At 37.6% G+C, this 17233-nt stretch overlaps 1 pseudogene; it reads right to left on the reverse strand.

Moving 5' to 3' along the window:
• Positions 1 to 2133: 2133 nt before the first annotated feature.
• LOC101010831 lies at positions 2134 to 4064 on the reverse strand (annotated as a pseudogene).
• Positions 4065 to 17233: the final 13169 nt, after the last annotated feature.

Raw genomic sequence — 17233 nt, forward strand, 5'->3', positions numbered from 1 at the left:
GTGTTTTTGTGCCTTTGATCAACTTTTGTATGTTAGATATTAAATTGTAAATTAGATAGTAAAAAAGAAGAAAAATTATCTGTACATTACAATGTGTCCAATTGGTGGTGATTTCTCAAAACTATGCCAGAATAAGTTTACACTTAATCTGTCTTGAAATGTTGCAGATTTTCCAAGTAATACCCTAGGCTTCCTACCCCACCACTGTGCGGAAGGCACAGGTGAACAAGTTTCTGCATTTTGGGGTTTTGAATTGTGCCCTGCTTCCTGTGGGGTGATTGATGGGCAGTGTCACTGCAGGCGTCTGTTTCACACGGTTGGGGGCAGGGAGGGAGTGCAGGGCAAGCACACAGCTAAGCACAGGACAGTTTACACTGTCAAATGGAATTGTTTTCATGCTGGAAATGGCTTCACAAAAACAAGATACAATTTTTCTTTTCTGGAGAATTGAAAATGTTAAAGGACCATGGAAAAGGGAGAGCAGAGAAAATACTAGATGTCCACACATCTTCATGTCTCCCTCCATGCTTCCCATGACAGATTCGAACATATTTTCTAGCTTCACATTCCCTTCTTTACGGCATGCCTTCTTCACAGTTTATCTTATTTGATAAGGAGATTAATATCCAAGGGTGGCTACTTGCCTGCAGAGCATAATCAGGTTAAACATTGTCTATGGCAAGGGAAGAAGGCAGAGAAATTAATCCTACCCCAGCAGCTCCATTGCACAGGAACTCATAAAAAGAGGGTCTCTGGTGATCCCCCTACTCATGTACAGAGTCTACAGAAGTCCCTTGATGGTACGAAAGGATAATAAATCTCGGGACCCCCATTTCACTAAGCCAAAGAGAAAAGCAAACCTGCCTCGCATTCTGTTTCTAAATGAGATAGCTACAAAGATTAAAAAGCGACATATCTCCCTCACAGTTTGCACACAAGAAAATTCCTTGTGGACAAAGGACAGACAGAACTCAAAGTCATCCCTCTGCTCATGTGAGACAAATGTGTATCTGTGCTTCCTTTGCCTTTTTGTTTCACTAAGCCAGACTAAGGTATAAGTGACTATTCCTGTACGCCCCCTCACATGTAAGTTGTGTATTCAGTAAAAAGTTAATCAGAGACTCAAAAGAATGCAACCATTTCTCTCTTATCTACCTATGACCTGGAAGCCCCTCCGTGCTTCTCGTTGTTCCAGTTTTCTGGACTGAGTCAATGTACATCTTACATATATATTGATTGATGTCTCATGTCTCCCTAAAATGTATAAAACCAAGCTGTGCCCTGACCACCCTAGGCACATGTCATGTCATCATGACCTCTTGAGGCTATGTCATGGGTGTGTCCTTAACCTTGGCAAAAGAAAGTTTTTTTTTCTTCTAAACTTTAGAATCTTAAACTAAATCCTTTATTTCAAAAACCAACATAAAATGATTTCCCAGGCAGAGAAAAGGTTTGAGATGGAAGCATTCTTGTTAGCACTCCCTTCCTGCATAAATGGGGTTGGATAGAGAGGGGAGAGGGAATGACCAAGGGTACGGGAAGCTTTCACAATGCATGCCGAGTGTGAAGTGACACCCCCGGCAGATGAGGTTTATCATCTTTACTTAGTCACACAACATCAAGGACTGGTTAGTTCCAGGGAAGGGCTCCATTTCATCACCTGGGTCAGTTCTCTTCCCCCGCATGCTCCACAATGCAGTAGAACCAAACAACACATTTATCTACAATAGAATGTTTAAATAACACCTGTCCAATAACTGCCCTTACTTTTTTGTGCTGTTGGGGAAAAGAAAAAACCAGAAAGCAATAAATCCCAAACCCTTTGGCAAGTCGGCCAGTGCCTATTCTCCTAGGGCACTTTTAGTGGAACTTTGGCTGGGCCTTGCCCTCCTCCCAGTATCATTGAGGAAAGTGGCAGCAGGACAGGTTTGGTCATCTACACTGGAGTAGAAAGAGAAACCAAACATGATTTGGGCCACAGGTGGATTCTGGCAAATTTTTGGATTGGTTAAAAATGTCGTGTTGTGCACAGGATGCAGGAAAAGGAGTTTTTTTTTTTTTTTTTTTTTGAGGGATGTAATGTCTGTAGGCAGCATGAACGGTCTGATCTACCCTTGGGGAGGAGCTCCCTGTGTAAGGACAGAGAAACTAGGGGGCCTCGAGGAAGGTGTTGGTTCAGAAGACGGAGGAGACAATTGTTCCGGTGGCATTGATGGTGCCTTCGCTGTCCGAGCTGGACTCGGAGTCGCTGCTCCCAGAGTAAGCACCCAGGCCTGGGAGGATGCCGATACAGACTGCAGCAGAGGGGCAGTGGATGGAGGGGCCACTCAGGGAAGTGTTTCCAAGAGACTTGCAGGATGAGGACTCCTGATTCTCGTCATCTGGCTCAGGGTCCGGTTTCAATCTTTTCACACTGTTGCCACTCTCTGAGCTCTTATGCTTCACAGCTCCTGCCAAAAGCTTCGCCTGGGAGAACTTGTTCTTGGTTTCTATGGGCTTCACAGTCAGTTTCTTTTCCACTTCCTTCTTGTTCTCTTGAGAAATTCCAACCTTCTTGAGGTTATTTCTGTATTTCTTCAGTTCTTTCAGTTCTTCTTCTCTTCGTTGCTTTTCTATTAGTTGCTGCTATCGAGGAACCCCATCAAGGAAGTTGGTCTCATCTTCATCTAAGCCTCTTACCATGTTTTTAAATTTGAACTGTTCCTCATACTCCTGCTGCTTCCTGTCCTTCTGTTCCTGTAGCCTTTCATATAGAGATCAAGAGTCACAAACCTCCTCTGGACATTCTTCTGGATCTTCAGGTTTTCAAACTTTCTCCCATTCTTCTTGCCTCCTTTTGCGCCGTTCATCTCGTTCTGCCTCAGACACGAACCTCTTTTTGATAATAAGGTTACCATCATCCCCTCCATCCATAATGAAACAACCAATCGCCACTATAGAGTCCCGGCCAAATAAACTTTCTAAGTTGACTGAGACCTGTCTCAGATATTTTGGGTTCACAATTGACAACCACAAAGGGATTCTGAGTGGAGGTTCCCCTGACCTTTGACAAATTTCTTATTGGTGCTTGGTATCAGCTTGAGCTATCTTTATGACTCAAACCAATAAGATACTTGGCTGAGGCCTGGGAACCTCCCGTTTAGAGAATCCCTGATCTCCCCAAATTTGGTCAAGATCTAAAGTTTACTTGGCTGTACAACCCCTCTTCTGGAGTTTCACTTGCTTCCAACAAGGAGGGCAAGTTTTCCTACTTCCATGACAATGGAAGGCAGGTAACTCTTTTGTGGAGTCTGAGCTGACTTCAAAACAATTTGAGATTTTTCCTGCTTCTAGGATGGTAGAGAGCAGTCTTCAGCCTGAGACCCATTCTTAGGTAAGTAGCTGAATCAGGGTTCTGTCTTAGCTAAAGTTAAGATTCACAACCAGCTGGTCTTAATTTCTCCTTACCATTAGAGTACTCAGTAATCATATAAATTGTGCAACTGTTTGATTTGCTTAGCTGGTTTTGTTCTTGTTGCTTGTTTGTTTTTATTTTTATTTTATTTTATTTTATTTTTTCCCATTGGGTTTGACCAACTCTATCGGCCTTGAGGAAATCCAAAGGAAAGTCCAAATTGTGGGGAACAAGGCCTCTGAATTGGCTAAATTCCCACAACTGAAAAAGAAAAAAAGAGAAAAAGAAAAAAACAGCCAGCAAAAGGAAAAAAAGGGAAAGATTTTTTGTTTAGATTACCTAAAGGGCTTTAGTTATATAACAAGGCCACTTTTTTTTTTTTTTCTTTCACTAGCCAAGCCAAACTAAAAGAGCAATGGCTGTCACCTCATGCTGCAGTTTGGTAACTAAGGTTATGCCCTTTTTTTTTCATCACATCAGCCTGGGTTTGGTTCCTAAATCAAGCCCTTTCTGGTTTGGTATTCGTGTTACTTTTGAAATATCAGCAATGTGTCCTAGCTAAAATATGGTAATGAGATTTAAAAGAATTTTTTTTAAGGGAGCTTAATGGTTAAAAGTCAGCTTAATTAAAAGCTAACATCTAAGATGTGTTTGTGTGTGTTGTGTCTGTATGTGTGTGTGTCTGTATTTTAAAGGCCATCATGTTTTGTTTTGTTTTTTTCTCTCCTAGGACCTTGGTTTGTTTGTTTTTAGCAAGTTTTTTTTCTTCTCAGTGGACTGAATCTGTGTTTTCATTTGTTTCTGCTGTCTCTCCTTTTTCTTGCCACCCTCTGCTGCATGAGGAACCTAAAATAGTTTCTAACAGCCTGTCAGTTTCTAACAGGCATTCCTTAAAGAAAACAGAGAAGGTGCCAGACTGTCTTTTGGGGAGAAACCTCTGTTTTTCCTTATGGAATCCCAAGAGTGTAAACAGACAAGTTCATCTCAGGTCTTAAACTCCTTGCTTTTGTATTATGTTACCTGGTTCTTCTTCTTCTCCTCCTTCTCCTCCTCCTTCTCCTTCTCCTTCTCTTCCTCCTTCTCCTCCTCCTTCTCCTCCTCCTTCTCCTCCTCCTTCTCCTTCCTCTTCTTTCTTCTTCCTCTTCCTCTCCTTCTTTTCCTTCTCCTCCTTCTCCTCCTTTCTTCTTCCTCTTCCTCTCCTTCTCCTTCTTTTCCTTCTCCTTCTTCTTCTCCTCCCCCTCCTTCTCCTTCTCCTCTCCTTTTTCTTCTTCTCCTCTCCTTCTTCTCCTCCCTCTTCTCCCTCTTCTTCTTTTTCACTAAAATAGTTACTATAACAGAGGTTACGCTTGGGCATTTAAAGTAAGTAAGAGTATGGTTTAGACACTTAGGGAAATGTCTTTGTTAAAAAAAAAAAAAAAAAAAAAGGGAGGATATACCGTAAAAGCATCATGTGGTCTTAGCCTCATAATAATTCTATTTTTGGAGACCCAGGATTCAGTGTGGGCTCAGTCCAGAGCTCAGAGATCCAGTTTAGAACTACCTATCTAAATAAAATTGGTCTTCTTATATAATCCTATGATAGATTTCTATAATTTTATGTTTGATTTTTTCATTTGTTTTTAATCTCCCTCGACTTTCATCAGACTGTTTCTCTCTGTACCTTTAGATGTAAATTTAACTATCTGATTTTTCACCTAAGAGTTCCTTTAATGTACAAATTTAGAGCTATCTAGCTGACAACTGCCTAGGGTAATAAAACAGGCTACCAAGAAATTGGAAGTCTAAAATAGAAGTAAAAAAAGGTCTTATGAACCTATAAGATCTACTTCTGTCTGCGTGTCTAATACATCTATGCACTTATATATCATACATGTTTCATTGCTAAAAATATATAAAAGAGGTGTAATTAATTGGCTTAAAGAAAAAAAGTTGCTTTCAATCAAATACCTTATCAGAAAAAAATAGAGACTTTAAGTCAAATGCTATTTCAAGTTCATGTAATTTAAGTAAATCTTTAATAAATAAGCTGATTTTAAAGGCATTCATGAACTAGAAATTAGAAATGGCTCCAGAATTGTCAACATACATTATTGTTTAAATTTATTGGCAAAATGATTTCATATTTATCTCTGCTAGATGTCAAAATTTGGCATGAGGGTTATAAAGCTATGAATGCAGCATGAAGGAAAATTATCTTTGCTTGTGCAAAATTTGATAAATAAGGCATTTAATATTGTTCAGTTAATGGAAACAGCTAAATTCTGAGTTACTGGCAAAAAGGAAGGAAGAGAGGGAGGAAGGGAGGGAGGAAGGAAGGAAGGAAGGAAGGAAGAAAATATTTATCTAACTGTAAGGTTCTTACTTAGGAAAATCTGAAATTCACAGACTATAAAAATGATTAACTGGGAAATAACATTAAATGATAACTGTCACAGTTTTCATAAGTAATCTGGGTAAAAATTTAAAAATTAATTAGGTAAATGTAATGAATAAATCCTTGTAAATAAACTTGTCATATAAGTTAGAATCTAAAGTTATATTAAGTTAAATAATGGATACTCATTAAATGTCTGAGTCATTTCCAATTTTTAAAAGAAATATATTATAGGAAAATATTGTTTTTAAAAAAGAAGTGTGTTCTTATTTAAAGGAAAATAATTTTTGTCTAATTCAAAGGTTATTTAAAAGTTATTTATGAAATAAGGTAAAAGTAACCAGTAAATAAAAGCAAGGTAAAGGAAGTTATAAATATAACAGGTATTTTCAGCAAGAAAGGTTAAAAGGAAAATAATTTTATATGAGAAATAATTTTATATGGTAGATTTCTGCCTTAGAATAAAATGACTGTTTGTTTAAGAAAAAAGGATGTTCAGGACAAACCAGAAAGTCCAAGCATGTCATGAATGGTCTGTGTAAGTCATAAAAAGAAGATTTATGGAAAAAACTTGTATATGATCAAGTTGTTTATAATTAAGGGAAATTATTTATAATGGTCTTTCTAGAGATTGGGTTTTGATTTTTTTAAAAAAAAGACATTTATATACTAAAGAATTGGGTAGAACAATGAAATTTTCTCAAGGTGTTGATTTACAATTAATAAAATTACAAGAGATTTTAATGTTTTTAATCCAAAGTTTAAACTTTTATTGCATCTCTCTGTTTTCAGCTTTCTCCCCCCATTTGAAAGGCCTAAAATGATAACTCTATCCTTCAACTAATTTTCAGCTCCCATAAGTTTTATTTCTTTGGGTTCCAACTGTTTTTTGTGGCCTGATGCTAAAAATGTTTTATCTTAAAGGAAATGCTTCCTTCCAACCTAATATTCTGTGCTCTTGGCTTTAAATTGTTTTACAAATCAGAAAATTTTCACTATGAATTAGGAAACACTTCCTATGTCTAACTAATTCAAGTACTCTTTTCATTAGTTTTGACTTGAAGGTTATCTAAATGGACTCCCCAGAGGAACCAACATTCGCATGCACTGTAGAGGGTCTTTTCTTTTACCTTTGGGTAACTGGCCTAACGAACAGATTTTATGTTTATTAAAATAATTTTGATATCATTAAGTTTTGCTTTTCTTAGAAAAATTGAAAAATATTTTTAATTAAGGCTATTACGTTTATATCTGTCTAGCTTTCTATATGTGCTTTAAAAGTCCTTATGCCATTAAGTTACAGGGTTTTGACTCCTTGGTCTAAAAAGGACACCAAGTCCTGCTAAATCTTAAACAATGACAGCAGTTAAAGCCTCATCTTCAGACCCAATAGAAGATGCCAATCAAAATAAATTGCATTCATGAGACACAGGGCCAGAAATGAAAGCTATTCAACTCCTCAAGGCCAGAGACTATCACAGAAGAGGCAGGCATGTGAGTAAGGGCTGATTTTGAGAGATAAAGTCAGGTGAGTTTCTCTATAAATTAACCATTAATGTCAAAGGCACACTAATGCAAGACCAGCATATCGGCCTCTGTGTCAGATTGACAAGGTTTTCTTGGTGCATTAGCTTGCTCCTTAATAAAAGGTATAAAGGTTATAAAAGGCTTGTGGAAATTATTTCTTATGGTCAAGATGGTTAAAATTATATAGGTTGTTTACAAAATTTTGAAAAACAAATTTAATTGGCCTTATGCTGTCTTTATTCGGTCTTAATGTTTGGGAAATTAAGTTTCCTCTCTCAAAGAATAAAGGTTTTAACTTTTTTTTTGTAATCTTTATCACTTTGGCTAAATGAATGACTTATTTTACAATGACCTGTGATCCTATTTTGTGATATCAAGTGTTTTAAATTTTTTATATTTGACAAACTCCAAAATCAAATTCTAACTTTGGTCCTCATTAAATTTTTTATGTTAGTCCCCTGAAGTCAAAAGAGATGCATTTGGCTTATTTGATATAATAAAATCATACAAGAAGTATTGTCAAATATGAAAGTGTTTAACTTTGTTTGGTTTATATTTATATAAATGTGTTATTAGTATGTATTCCAGAATTGTGTGAAATTCCTGTGATTCTGTTATGTCTTAGCATATATTATTGGTAGTAATTATGGTTATTATGTAAAGTCACTGTGTGCCACAGAAGTAACCAAATTTCTTTGTCAGTTGTGTCTTTAACTATGATTGTTCTAAGACTTTTGTCATCCACAGTTGTTTTACTTTTATTCTTTTTTAAAGTTGGTTTTATAATCAGCTATAGGACTCTGACAGGTGCTTTTGAATGCAGGTTTCTGATAACTTTGGGTATTGCAACACTAGAATAGAGGAAAACCTCCCGAGACTCTCATGGAGAGCTGAAATGTTCATGAATATCAAGCCAAACAGGAGTTAACTGCAGGACTGAACTAATAGAAGACTGAAGTAATTCTTTTATGATTTTTTGCTTAAAACATTGCTGATTCTTTGTTTTTCAGAGCCAAGAAAACTATTGAGCTTTTTATAGCTTTTAACAATTAAGTATACTCCTATAAACAAAATTTGGAGCATACTTCTAATTTCTCCAAAATTTGGAAACTAGCTGAATTCTTAACATATGACAATAGACTTATTTGCATAAGTTCAATAACAATGTTTTCTTTTGTAACAGGACACAATTGGAATCACTGGTTTTGACTGGAATGGCATGCTTTCAGATATAAACAGTCTTTAAGGAATCAAAGTTGACTTATAGGGCCAATAAAAGCCCCTTGGGAAAGCTGGCCTCATACCCTCTCTACACAGTCCCTGTGGTAAGTAAAGAATGTCACTTTCAGACAGGCCCAGGAGCCCCAGGTTTTCTTGGGACCTCAAGGTGAGGAATTCACCCAATTAATACAATTTTTGCAGGCACTTAAGGCATTAAAGTTGAATCTGAGATTCCTTATGGAATAAAGTTCCAGCAAAGCCAATTAAAAAAAAAAAAAAGGAGCCTATATGGCAAACAATTATCCATGCTGACTTTATGCAAATACTCCAGCCAAGTATAATAAGACTAAAACTTATTTTGTAAATGAATTTGTCTTTGATGTATCTTTAGTGAAAATGGGACTGGAGAAAGAATTACATTTCAAAATAAACTGTAGTACATCTGTTATTAGATTCTAGTCTTGCCTAATGTTTTTCCCTTTTTATTATTTTCTACAGTTTGGACTGAATTCTAAAATTTTTAATGGCTACAAGTCTCCAAAATAATGTTTTCAATTTTTTCTTTCCTTTCCTTTTGTTCCTGTTTTTCCTGATTTGAAATCACTAAAAATTAAGCTGTACTTTCTTAAAGCCATGAAAACCGAAGCTATAACTTTAGAAGAAAATAACAGTGACCTATTTACATCCATAAACCACTTTTATACCTGCTGCCTACTAATGTACAGACTTCAGAATAATATGGCCTATACTGATTTCCCAAGATCCTCATTTGTTTTTTGTTATTTTCTCCCTTCCTCCCCCTATTTTCTTTTTGTAGGATGTGAGGCTTCACAACCTGCTAAAAATGAGCTTTCCTAATAACATGGGACCTACCCATCTAGGAATGAGCCATCTTAGCCATGAGAGATTAGATAAAACCTGAGACCAGAGACTAATTTTCTTCTAAAATGCTTTATCTGAAAGATTTTAAAAAGAAAAAGGGGGAAATGTGAAAGGAAAATAAAATTTGACACCCCCAAATCACTAAGCCAAAGGGAAAAGTTGAGCTGGAAAATGTGTTGTTGTGCAAATCTGCCTCTCGTGCTATTCCTAAATGAGATAGCTACACACATTAAAAAGCTACATACCTCCCACACATTTGCACACAAGGAAATCCCTTGTGGACAAAGGACAGACAGAACTCAAAGTCATCATCCCTCTGTTCATGTGAGACAAATGCATATCTGATGGCTTCCTTTGCCCTGTTGTTTCACTAAGCCAGACTAAGGCATGTGACTATTCCTATACCCACCCTCACACATAAATTGTATATCGAGTAAGAGGCTAATCAGAGACTCAAAAGTATGCAACCATTTGTCTCTTATCTACCTATGACTTGGAAGCCCCCACTGCTTCGACTTGTCTTGCTTTTCTGGACTGAACCAATGTACATCTTACATATATTGGTGTCTCATGTCTCCCTAAAATGTATAAAACCAAGCTGTGCCCTGATCGCCTTGGACAAATGTCATCAGGAACTCCTGAGGCTGTGTCATGGGTATGTCCTTAACCTTGGCAAAATAAGCTTCCTAAATGGACTGAGACCTGTCTCACATTTCGTGTTCACAATGATTGACAGCCCTTTGTCCTGTGCAGCACGCTGGGTAGGGGCACCATGAAGAAATCAGAGGGCTAACTCAGAAGGCTGGAGCAGGGACAGAACATAAAGGGAGAAAGGGGCCCATGGAAATTATGACTTATCCTCAGTTTTTTATTGGCATCAAGGTTTTTAACAAAAGTCATATACTATTCTACCTTTAGCTAAAGTTCTTGAGATAACCAAGGAAGACACATTTTATGTGTATGCGTGTGTATTCTCTGTCACAATCAGTCAATTTCTTCTTCATTAGATTGCAAAAATAGATGCTATAATAAGGAACTTACCAGGCTGGGTACAGTGGCTCACGCTTGTAATCCCAGCACTGTGGGAGGCCAAGGCGGGTGGATCACCTGAGGTCAGGAGTTCAAAACTAGCCTGACCATATGGTGAAACCCTGTTTCTGCTAAAATATAAAAAATTGGCTGGGCATGGTGGCGGGCACCTTGTAATCCCAACTACTCAGGATGCTGAGACAGGAGGATTGCTTGAACCCAGGAGGCGGAGGCTGCAGTGAGCCAAGATCGTGCCACTGCACTCCAACCTGGGCAACAGAGTCTCAAAAAAAAAGAACTTCCCTACCAGAATTGCCTTCCAATTCCAGAAAGCTGTTTGTAGACTCTGTCTCCCCTGGGTAACCTTGAAACACCCATGCAATCCAGTCCTTGTGTGCCTGTAGTTAGAATCCACACACTTGAACAGGTAGGCTAACTAGCTATTAATTTATTTTCCTTCTAAAAAATGGCAGTAGTTAGGCTGACCTCTAAATCAAAACTACGGTCATATAAATTGCTAAATGTTCTAGCCAACAATGACTCTAATGACCTAGAAGCTTCAGACGAATTCTGCCACTTCAACTGTCCAAACATATTCTAGTGCCACTGGGTAAAAAGGAGTCAAGCATTCTATGTTAGAATGTCTGGTGCGAGGAAAAAAGGTATTAAGATTCAAAGGCTCCACAGAAATAATATTGTACTATATTTAAGATTTATGTGAGATTTAGTTTGGCAACATGGATAGGACCATCTTCACTGACCTAGCTGCCATGGTAGAATGGTAAAATGCCCTCTTCTCCACCCAACAAACACAAGTGCTCAGAATTAAGACATTCCATTCTGGAGCTGAAGGCTGGCTGCTTCCATCCTCAACCACTAATCGTATGTTCTCCATACTGATCCTCCCTTCTCCTGACCATTCGTTCCTTATGATTTGTAAGAACTTTCTCCCCATTAAACCCAAAAGTTTAAGGGCAAGCCTGTCTTATTCAACTTCACATCTTTTTTTTTTTTTTTTTTGAGACGGAGTCTCGCTGTGTTGCCCAGGCTGGAGTGCAGTGGCCGGATCTCAGCTCACTGCAAGCTCCGCCTCCCGGGTTTACGCCATTCTCCTGCCTCAGCCTCCCGAGTAGCTGGGACTACAGGCGCTCACCACCTCGCCCGGCTAGTTTTTTGTACTTTTTAGTAGAGACGGGGTTTCACCGTTGGCAAGGCTGGTCTCGAACTCCTGACCTCAGGTGATCTGTCTGCCTAGGTCTCCTAAAGTGCTGGAATTACAGGCACCAGCCACCCCACCCAGCTGAGTTGATGTTCTTATATTCCTAGTTTGTTGAATGCTTTTATCATGAATACTTTAAATGCATTATTTTCTTAAATTATATAGAAAATGAAGTGTGAAATTGCAAACCAAAGTTACAGTAATACTAGCTTTTGAACTAATAATATTTTTTTCAAAAAAAAATATATATATATATGTATTTTTTTTTTTTTTGAGACGGAGTCTCGCTCTGTCACCCAGGCTGGAGTGCAGTGGCCGGATCTCAGCTCACTGCAAGCTCCGCCTCCCGGGTTTACGCCATTCTCCTGCCTCAGCCTCCCGAGTAGCTGGGACTACAGGCACCCGCCACCTCGCCCGGCTAGTTTTTTGTATTTTTTTAGTAGAGACGGGGTTTCACCATGTTCGCCAGGATGGTCTCGATCTCCTGACCTCGTGATCCGCCCGTCTCGGCCTCCCAAAGTGCTGGGATTACAGGCTTGAGCCACTGCGCCCGGCCAACTTCACATCTTTGTAGTATTTATCTTCAAGGCTCGACAGCAGTTAGTAGTCAACATATTTTCACATTGCTTGTGATTTTCATCACCAGCAAATGTTACCAGTGGGCCTCCAGTCATTGAAGGCTAAGTGCCCCAGCAATGCTAATTATCATTATTGAAAACACTGAGTGACCATTATGTGCAAAGCATGAGGAGGGCTACAAACATGTTCAAAACAGTTCTTGCCCTCAAGAGGCTTCTATGGGCCAGAAGCAAATCTTCTAGATCCAAGCTCTTTGAAGCCCGATCCTCTTCAAGGTGTTAATGGAATCACGTGGCAAAAGTCAACATGGGTAAGTTGACCGGTCATTCAGTAAATACTCATGACCATTTAAACTTACATTTAAAAAATAACCTACTTGATAGTACCAGTGAGTTAAGATGCAAGAGTGCATGAAGGGAACAGCCAGGTATCATAAGATTTTAGGTGAACCCAAGAAATGTAGACTTGTACAGATCAATTAAGCGAAACCTTTCAGAAGACATGCTGATATTCGACCCAGAGCAATGTGGCTCAGTGTTGGACTGAAAAACAACTCCAGCTTTGTCATGGTTTGGGAAGAAAAGGGATGGACTGAGTTCTTTCTTCAGAAATTTGATAAAGTAATCAGGCAAAGAGGACTGAGAATCGAAGCATGTAGCTTTGATCCTCCACTTCTTTTAGGGCTACACCAAAGAGATGGGGATGCGTGCTTTTAAACAAGACTAACTATAGCCTTGATAAGACAATTACCTGGCTCTGTCACTGCTTGGGCTAAAGCGTTTCCATAAGCTAGGTGTACAGGATTCCAAAGAGGCTACTGTAAGGAAAAACAAAATCATAATAATGAAAAGTCAGCAGACTAGAAATGAAATTAATCGTTGAAGTTAGTTCACTACTAGTGAATGGGAATTCACAAAAAAAAATGAGCTAAAAGAACTAAACAGGCAGAGTTCTTCCTAGAATAAATCAAGGTCAGTGTTGAGGTCACTGGCAAGGAAGTCTGGAGTGGCTTGGACTGAAGCTACTTGTGTTTGGGGAAAAAAGACTTGTTTTCATTGCTCTAGTCATAAGCATAAATAGTGACTCCAAAAGCTTGCAAACTCGAAGACAGCACAACAGCCTCTTAGTATGTCATTGTATTTTATTTAAAAGGACAAAGGGGCAAGTTAGGGCCACAGCCTACTATGAAGCTTTAATACTTGCCTTTCCATTGTGAGTTTAGGCAAGGTCTCTTATAGACACACACACAAAATTTTGTCATTAGACATAGCTGTTCATTTGCTATTTCTAACGAATTTTTTTTTTTTTTCTCATTTTATGGCTGGCTTCATTGGAGAAAAATGCTAACTAAGCTTCACAGAGAAAATATGGTGAGCCTTTTCAGAGAAACAAAATTTTGAGGAGAAAGAAATTGTTAGTGCCCACTTCAGGAATCATCTGACCCTCTTCAAGGTGTTAGTGGAATCAGGTGGTGAATGAAAGTCAACACAGGCAAGCTGAGCGGTCATTCAGCAAATACTCATGACTGTTTAAACTTACATTTTTTAAAAAAACTCACTCGATAGTACTAGTGATTATATAGTAACCATTGCCATGGTTAAAACTCAATTCTCCAAACATTGCCTGGGCTTTTTGCTACTTCTGTTATTGATACAAACTAGTCAGAAAATTTTAATCCATAGGATTTTCTTTGTTCTTATCTGAGATGGGGTGGGGGAATAGGAAAAAGAGAATTTGAGAACAATATAAATAGATATCCATTACTTATTTGAGGAATGCTTTAAAGAGTTAAGCAATTTTATTAGTTTTAGAAGTGCGAATTAGGGAAAACGTGGCCATCTCATAAAATATATTTTTGGATTGGAAATAACCATTATTAAAAATTACTAATGTATAAATACTTATTTTTAAGCAGTCTTGTTATAGTAAATAAAGCTCTTAGCAGCTTCATTTTAAAAAATCTATAGTACAGATTAGTAGTATATGCTTATTTACAAGAGGGCAAAAAAACTGAGACAGTAAAAAACTATCCTTATTAGGCTAAAAGAAAGCTAGTGTTTTGTTTTTGAATTTAACTTCCCTTTAACTTTCAAATAGCTATTTAGAAAGCATTAATTTGGGGCCGGGAACAGTGGCTCATACCTGTAATCCAGCACTTTGGGAGGCTGAGGCGAGAGGATCGCTTGAGCCTAGGGGTTTGAGCCCAGCCTGGGCAACATGGCGAAACCCATCTCTACAAAAAATACAAAAATTAGTTGGGCATGGTGGCACATGCCTGTAGTAAATATAGTAAGTTTTTTGAAAAGCTTCAATTTGGAAATGGGCTGAGGAGAAAAACAAGAGAAAAAGGTCTAGTTTAGTGAATGCATGTTTTCCTATATGGAACTTTTTTACATAGTCCTATCCTAAACTATTTCTGCCTCTTCACTTGTCCTGTACTCTTTACTGACAAACTGCTCAACTTTATGCTTACTTGAATTTCTGTTTCCAAATACAAATCATCTTCCATGCTAGAGGAGAAATTCTAGTATTTCTAGGAGTGGAGCAAGTGGTGTCACTGTCTATACCAAAAAAAGCCTCTGATTGCAACCCTGGTGCAAGAGGAAAGATTTAGTGGGTCCTACTGCCTTTCTGGACCAAATATCCTTTTTTTAAAAAAAAATGCTATTATGAAAAACATTTTTAAAAAGAAAATGTAAAAGACTATTACTATGGAACCCCACATATCTACCCACTTATCTCAACAATTGCTAACATTTTGCCATATTTGACATCTTTCTCTCTATATGTGTGAATACATATGAATGTATTTTTGCTGAGTCATTTAAAAGTAAACTGCAGACATCATGCCACTTTGGCTTTCAGCAGTTTAGGCATGCATTCCCAATAAAGCTGTTCCCCTACATTACCACAATATAATATCATACCTAAAAAAATAAGTTCCTAGCAGTGTCAAATACACACTCAAGTGACTCAGTTGTTCCTCCAAATGTCTTATATAGCTACTTTCTTTGAATTATGATCTCAAATCTTTTGTTTTCTAACGGTATTACTATTTTTTTTTCTTTTGTGATGGACTTTTTGAAGAGACCAAGACAATTATGTTGTAGAATGTCTCAGATTCTGGATTTGTCCAGTTGATTTTTCTTGGTATCATTTAACTTATTCCTTAACCCCCTGTATCTTCTGTACACTGGAATTTAAGGTAAAATACTTGATTCACTGCATATTGAACAATTCCAGCAGAAATATGTGATACTGTGTAATTTATATCTCATTATAACTAAGGCACAATGATTACGATTATTCATGATTTTAAATTTGATCACAATTTAGGTTGTAAGCACAAATCTCTTATTATTAATGGTACTTTTTCCCCTTTCAAATTGAGCCATTTGTAGGGTAATACTTTGGTATTATGGAAATAGTCTGTTTTCCATTAATCTCTCACCTAATGATATTGGCATCCATTGGCCATCTGTGTGAATCAATTATTTTAGTCATGGTTGCAACATGGTGATTTGTCTAATTTTAAAAACTGTTCACTCTTCTGTAAACATCCTAATGTCTTAGGTAACATCCTGACATTAATTTAGAGTAAGTTATAAGTATACTGCCTCTTTTGTAACTCATTCAAATGAAATTGCAGTGCAAGCACTGAATATTTGTCTGCATTTGAATTTTGGATCAAAAACCAAAAAATTTTTATACATGACTCCTTTGAATTAAGAACTATGCAAGGAAGCCTGGCACAGTGGCTCACGCCTGTAATCCCAGCACTTTGGGAAGCCGATACGGGCAGAACTACGTATACTGAAGGAGTTTGAGACCAGCCTGATATACATGGTGAAATCCCATCTCTACTAAACGCACAAAACTTAGCTGGGCCTGAGCAACAGAGTGAGACTCTGTCTCAAGAAAGAAAACTATGCAAGGAGTTGGGGATACAGGGTGAAGAAGACAGCCTACCCTGTGCCTTTCTTAAGAGCTGAATGTCTAGTCATAATAAGTATATATTCCTCAAGAATAATTATCTGCCTAAAGCCTTAGGCAGTTTTTATAAAAAGCTTCCTAACGTAGAATCAGAAATCATTTAGGAAGAGAATAACAGTAAAGTAGCATATATAAATAATTTATCTTGAGTACTTTATTCATTATTCTAAGGCTTCATAATTTAAAAACTTTTCAGGAAGGACAGCAAGATTAAAGTAACCTTTCCTCTCACTACTCTGTAATGCTTTACACTCATTTGAAAAAAAAAAAGTTTTTACAGTTTGCTGTTAATAGAAAGTCAATAATCAAAGCTCCAAGATGTAGTGAGATGTATGTGGCTTACGTTCTTCTTCCTATGTGCCCTATACCAGCTAGGTGTACATTTCACCCGTAAGTTATTTATATGAACATATACACCTGTACCAAAGGGAAAGTGATATGGAAGTCGTAAGTCATAGAAAGTTACTTTTAAAATCAACAAAATGGTATCCTGTTCCTCTTACATCTTCCTTATGAATCAACAATTCATGCAATCTTTGACAGAGTTTATGGTAAAGCTTAGCTTGGACCCAAACAAAACTGTGGTTTTGGTTCTTGTGGAACAGTTTCACTTGTTTAAAAAACCCAGAATTCTTAGTTCTGATGGCATACTAACCAACTAACTGCACAAGAGTAGAGTTATGGTATTCAGACTGGACCTACTTTCCTCATATTTCTAGTCTCCTTTTTCCCTACCAGAGCTGATACCAGACTAACAGTTCTCACTTAACATACATAAACTACTAAGAGTCAAACTTTATTTCATGAAAACAAAGCTGAACTTTGTAGTTTCCTGTACATTATGGTGACCACTTGACAATTTATTATAAAGGCCCATTTATGCTGGGAAACCTGTTGAACAGGAAACCTTCAAGTGGGAACATAGAACTGAATTTAATGAAAGTCCTCAAAAAAATTGTTTGCATTGTCCTATTTTAATAGGTCCTGCTATACTGTAAAAATAGTAAAGGAACTG

This window comes from Papio anubis, chromosome 3 (assembly GCF_008728515.1).
Source record: "Papio anubis isolate 15944 chromosome 3, Panubis1.0, whole genome shotgun sequence".
NCBI classification, from domain to species: domain Eukaryota; kingdom Metazoa; phylum Chordata; class Mammalia; order Primates; family Cercopithecidae; genus Papio; species Papio anubis.